Here is a 6,374-nt window from a genome sequence, read left to right on the forward strand (position 1 = left end):
TGAGCTGAACAGCAATGCCATCCATTGCCAGGAAGTGAGACTGTCCCTCACATATCAGCCTGCAACTGTCCAGATTTGAGGCTTTGGGTTTTAGAAATATTCATTTAATCACCCAGCAAGGATTTAATGACTGTTAACTTTGTAACACATGCAGTTTTAAGTTCTGGGTTTCTGGGGCAGCCAGGGTGACTCAGTCAGTTGAAAGTCTGACTCTTGATCTCAACTCAGGTCTTGATCTCAGGGTCATGAGTTCAAGCCCCACATTAGGCGTGAAGACTACTTTAAGTCCTGGGTTTCTAGCAGTACAGGAAACAAGCAAAAAATTCTCTCTTGGAGCTGAGGTTCTGCTGAAGAGAGATGATTACAAACAAGTTGAATAATAATATGTAATAGGCTAAGTGGCCTTAAGTGCTTTAGAGGGAAAGAAAGAAGAAAAAAAAAAAAAAAGCAAGCAAGGTAGGGGTAAGAAGGTTAGGGAAGGGGAGGGTAACACTTTCCAATCAGGTTAGGAAAGACTCCATGGACAAGGTAACAATTGTGTAAAGACTTGAAGGCAGTGAGGAGCAAGTCATGACTATACCTAGGAGGAGAACATTCCAGGCACAAGGAACAGCAAATACAAAGTCCTGATGTGCACCGTGCCCTTTATACTCCAGGATTATCAAAGGCAATGAGTGGTAGAGGTTGAGGTCAGGGAGGCGAGGGGTAAGGAACAGATCATATGGGGTCTTGCAAGCCATGTGAATAACACAGCTTTCAGCCAGAGTGAGAGGGAGGGCGATGGGGGATAAGAGCAGAGAAGTATCACAGTCTTATATCCAATTCCTTATTTAACATCTATCTAAAATATTTCACAACTTTAAATAAATGAGGCATACTCTTCCTTTTATTCTGATTTCTTAAGTTTAAAGAAGCATTGAAATGTATGAGAACAAGTATAAAAGTTTAATAAAAAGAAAAAAGCACATCAGTGAGGGATGTCTGGGTGGCTCAGTCGGTTAAGCATCTGCCTTTGGCTCAGGTCATGATCTCAGGGTCCTGGGGTCGAGTCCCACATCAGGTTCCCTGCTCAGCAGGGAGCTTTCTTCTCCTTCTCCCACCCCTCCTCTGGCTCATGCTCATTCCTTCTCTCTCTTTTTCTCTCTATCAAATAAATAAAGTCTTTTAAAAAAGAGAGAGAGAAAGAAACAAAGCACATCAGTGAGTGTTTCAGTTATCCATTGCTGCATTAAAAATCAACGCAAAGCTTCGTGGTTTACCAGAACAATATTCTGTCATTTCCCATGGTTCTGTGAAATGAGTGGGATCAGCAGGACGATTCTTCTGCTCTTTTTGGCATCAGCTGAACTGGGCTGGAAAGTTCAAGTTTTCACTCACATATCTGGAACTTCGTTGTTCCTCTCTTTGACCTCTCCTCATGGCTACCTCAGGCTTCTTCACAGCAGGATGGTTTTGGGGTTCAGAGCTGACTTTGAGAGGAAAAAGTCGAAGCTACTACACTGTTGAAGGCTAGACCCAGAACCAGCACAGCATCACTTCTGCCACATTCTGTTGGCCAAAGCAAATCAAAAGCCAACTCAGCCCGAAGGATAAAAGAGATCCCACCCAGTGATGGGTGGAGCTGTGTGTACTACTTGACAAGAAGAAAGTGACTGTGGCCCTCTTTAGAGACTTCCCCCCATAGGACTTCCCCCCCAAACTCTTGAGCTCCTCTCCTCTCTTTCTGACCATTGTGTATGCATATTGATAGGTGTGATTAATAGATAGTGACTGATTAACTTTATATTCTGGAATCATGAGATTCCCTAAGTCTTGAACATCCTTCTGAGAAGCATCCTGAGTCCTGCACCCATGGAGACTGTCCCTTTTCCTCCCTGATTCTGCTGGCCCAGCTGTCTGGCTGAGCCTCCTTGATGTTCCCGGGCACTGTCGTACTCCAACAGGCAGCTGCGCTAATCTCAGAAGACGGGGTGGGTGGTGTGGCATTCTGCAGAATTTAGGGAATGTGACGCAGCTCTTTCCCTAGAAGAAGCCAAAACTCCCCAGACTGGCCGGATGCAACCCTGCCATGATGCTGATCCCTGCCCCCGCCCCCTTCCCTGTAGGAAGAGACATGGAGGATTAAGCATTTCAATCACCTCTGGACTTTAAAAACAAAAACAAGTCTTTGTTTGAAAATAAAATCTTAGATTTACAGAAGAGTTACAAAAACTGTACTAAGTTCCCCAAATACCTTTTGCCCAGCTTGATCTTCCCTCCTTATATAACCAATTCCCTCCTTATATAACCATGGTACATTGTCAAACCTAAGAGAGTCACACTGGTACAATACTACCAATTCAACAACAGACTTGTTCAGTTTTCCTCCAAAGACCAATCTTCTGTTCCAGGGTCCCATCTGGGATCCTACGTTACCATTAATGCTTCATGTCTCCTTGGTCTCCTCCAGTCTGTGACAGTGTCATAGTCTTTCTTTGACTTCCATGACCTTGACACTTTTGAAGAACAGCAGTCAAGTATTTTATAGAATGTCTCTCGATTTAGGGTTGACTGATGTTTTCTCATAATTACACTGAAGTTTACAGGGTTTGAGAAGACTCTCACAGAGATGGGGTACCTTTTACCACTTCATGTCCAGGGGCCCGTGACTGTGATTACCTTGTTACTGGTGATGTCAACCTTGGAATTCACTGCCCCGAAAGTGGCGTTTTTGAGATTTCTCTCCTATAAAGTTACTACATTTCCCTTTCTGTTTTCTATCCCTTAGTGTTGAGCCCACACTCGAGGGGAGAGGAATTGAGCTTCTAGAGGAAGGAACTTTTGAGCTTTTAAAAATCCGCAGCACGCTTGGGCAGGGTTGCCAGCAGGGAGGGCCCCAAGCCTGCCCACTGACTTGCTGGTGACCTTGGATGAGTCACCCAGTCTCTCAGAGTTGGGATTTCCCTCCCTCTTGTGAAATCCACAATGGCATCCCTGCCCTACAGCTGTCTCCTGGGAGAAATTTCAACTGGTAATGCTTCAAGTTGCTGGAAGAGAGATCTGATGGGGAAAAAGGGTCCTTGCCAATTACAGCTGAAGTCTTGCCCTGGTCTATAAACATTTTCCAATCCTTAGGTCCATCATCCCCACAACGGGAGCGCCCCCTGAAAGTGATGAGGCCATCACCATTTTTATAAAATGGTCTCATGTTATTAACATGCTAATACAGGCTAGATGTAGAAAGAAAATACTGGAGGGAAACATTTTTGTAAAGTGAAGTGTAATTTTTTAAAGGGAATCATTCCCCTGAATCAGATTTTTTGTATAAAATCACTTTCACTGACTGGATTTGCCTCCACCAAAAGGCTCCAGGAATTCCTCCCAAAACACATGCCATCTTCATACAAATGCCTTGGAAAAAACAAGTTTTCTACATTAACAGTGATGAATTACCTTAGAATTGTCAATTGTCATAACCATTTCACATCCTTGAAGGTTGGTTCTTTCTTAGTGGAAAATGCTGGTCAACCGTATATTTTTGACTTTTGGTACTAACTATAGAACTAAACCCCAAGAGTACTGCTGTTTGGTGATTTTAGGAAAGATGTAATTTGGTGATTTTAAGAAAGATGCTGATGAGGTAGTTTTTGTGGGGATAGCTCTATCTGCTGGGATTGGATGTCTTCCTCCATTCTTTGGAAATCACAGCACTCTACCTGGGCTGCCATGTCTGCACAGGCTTTGCCATGTGCAACTCAAGGCCATCCCTCACAAAGGCTCTGATGTATTACCAACTTCAGTAGGTGTATTACCTAGGTGTAATACCTAGGTGTATTACCAACTTCAATAAAGAAATCCCTTAAAGAGTAGGTACTTGAGTCCTTATTGAACACAGATGTGTTGAGCCTGGTCTGTGCTATAGGCCATGTAAAGCACGACAAGGTGAACAGTATACACAGGTACTCTACTCATGGACCTTAGACTGATGAGGAAGTGAGTGAGTTATCAGTCAATGCATGGAACATGGTGAGTAATCTGATAGGATTAGTACAGGAGCTCAAGAATGTATGATGGGAGGTTCAACATAGGTTCAACGTTTAGATGAGTTAGAAGAGAACAAGGAGCTGTAGGACTGTTAAGGACCTGATGTGAAATAGAAACAAAGACGAGCCATGGAATGTGGGACATCATGATCATCTCTCGCTTGTCCATTTCTGTCCCCCAGCCTGGTACTTTAGATGGGATCCCCTCCTCCCTAGCTTCAGAGGTAATTTCTGTCCTTTGTGGTAGTAATTGGGTGAAGTGGCCCAGACTTAACCCAAACAGCAAATGACATTCCCCTGGCCATAGGAATTGGCTCAGGACAGTCCAGTTAGAGCAAAGATAAAGATTATTCCCCCAACCTTGGATATGACCTACAAAGCTTTATTTATTGTTGGAAGTCATTATACAACCATCAGGGAAAACAGACTGAGGACAAAACCAATACACTGTAGAGAATTGCAAAGCCAGTGCCCTAATCAAACTGTACCTGAAGCCCACTTACCACTGATCTTTTGACTGATTCACTAGCTGATAAATCCCCTTTCTTGTTTAAGTGAGCTTGAGCTGAGCTTTTTGCTATTTTCAGTGAGTCATTCTAATGAATGCCAAGGGAAGAGTAGTTTGAAAATAAGGGAGCAAACCCAACAGTGCTTGATGATAGGAACATGTCAAACAAGACAAGGACCAAAAGTGTCCGTTGGATTGGGCAGCATTTGTGACCTAGGCGAGATCAGTTTCAGTGGTGGGGGTGAGGTGGCAGAGAGAACCCTGTGCAGGCTTCTGCTGGACATGTGGGTAGACAGAGAACCCTGAAGCTATGAACCTTTGACTGTGCTTTGAGGGATGCGAGCAGTCCTAATGTCTGTCACTGCAGAGAGACTGGAGTTTCTAAGATTTTAGACAATCTTCCCTGTTGTCCTCACTATCCATTAAAATCTCTGCCAACTCCATTAACTGTGGGTTCTGTGCTGTCCCATAGGCTTAACTATAGAAGGGAGAGGACTCGGAATAAACTGTGTAAGAAGCTTCCTGCACAGGGTGTCTGGGTGGTGCAGTGGGTTAAGCATCCAACTCTTGGTGTTGCTTAGGTCGTCATCTCAGGGGTGTGAGATCGAGCTGAAGCTCCCCGTTCAGCTCGGAGTCTTCTTGGGATGCTCTTTTCCTCTCCCTCTGCCTCTCCCCCTTACTCACTCACTTGCATCCCTGCCCCCCCACAATAAATAAATAAATAAATCTAAAAAGAAGAAGAAGCTTCCATCACAACTGACCAGTTAGATTAAGTTTCAGTCTTCTTCCCTCTAAGCTAGGTACTCCATCTAAGCTCCTTGCGGGCAGGAATCACAAAGTCCTTGAAGAATTACATTAAAAACTCTATTAAAAATTTTCTCTCCATAGGAGAGGAAGTGCCCCAAATTCTGCCTATGTTTTCTAGGGCTTCATGATTCCCGTGGAGCTGCGAGTCCTCGTGTGAAGCATTCTACCACTTCCCAGCTCCAGGGAACAAAGAAAGGATCCCACCCCATCCAACTAGCCCCTTCTTTCTGCCAAGCCCCCTGGAACCCACCTCCCCTCCAGGAATTGGTGCAGGAAGGGTTTACAGCTTCCTGACCTGTCTAAACTCATTCACACCAGCTCTGTCACCTCTCTCTGCCCCCCTCCCCATCTTCTCTCTCCTTTCTGAAGCCCAAATCTTCAATCATGGCCTTGGTAAAGCATTGGCTGTGGGACATGGGCCTGGTGATCATTCTCACTCAGTCATACCTCCATTCCCAAGTGCACAGTGAGTCCCAGCCCACAGCTGCCGGGCCCCACACAGCCCCTGGAAACCACACCCAGAAATGAGGGGCGGAGAAGACATCCACGCTTTAGGCGTGTCCTGGCACTAAACAGTTCCCTCCCCACAGCCTCAATTTTTCTCATCCTGTTAACCATCTGCATAAAAGAATTCACTGGTCCCAAAAGCGCTGGCTTCAGCCTGGCTTGTGGACTCACTGGTTGTGGAGTGAAGGGATGTAGAATCCGAAGGCAGCTCTGGCTGTCTGGCCGGGAGCAACCGTGTCTGTCCTAATGCTGGGCACTTCCCACCTGAGCAGAAGAAAGGGGTCTGAAGTGTTTTACGTTGACCTCTCTTAGCACTTATAATCACGGCCTGATTGTTTGCATACCCGCCGGTCTTCTCACCAGCTCCTTGAGGGTGTGGCCATGAATAATTCACCCACTTGCCCTGCAGAGTTCTGACAGATAATAACTTCAACAAGAGTGAACCTGGACGGAGCTCTCTCTGCTCTAAGAATGAAATGAAGCCCTGTCTGTGTTTATCACCCTCACAATACCCTTCGGGGCCATCTACT

This window comes from Mustela nigripes, chromosome 4 (genome assembly GCF_022355385.1).
Source record: "Mustela nigripes isolate SB6536 chromosome 4, MUSNIG.SB6536, whole genome shotgun sequence".
NCBI classification, from domain to species: Eukaryota; Metazoa; Chordata; class Mammalia; order Carnivora; family Mustelidae; genus Mustela; species Mustela nigripes.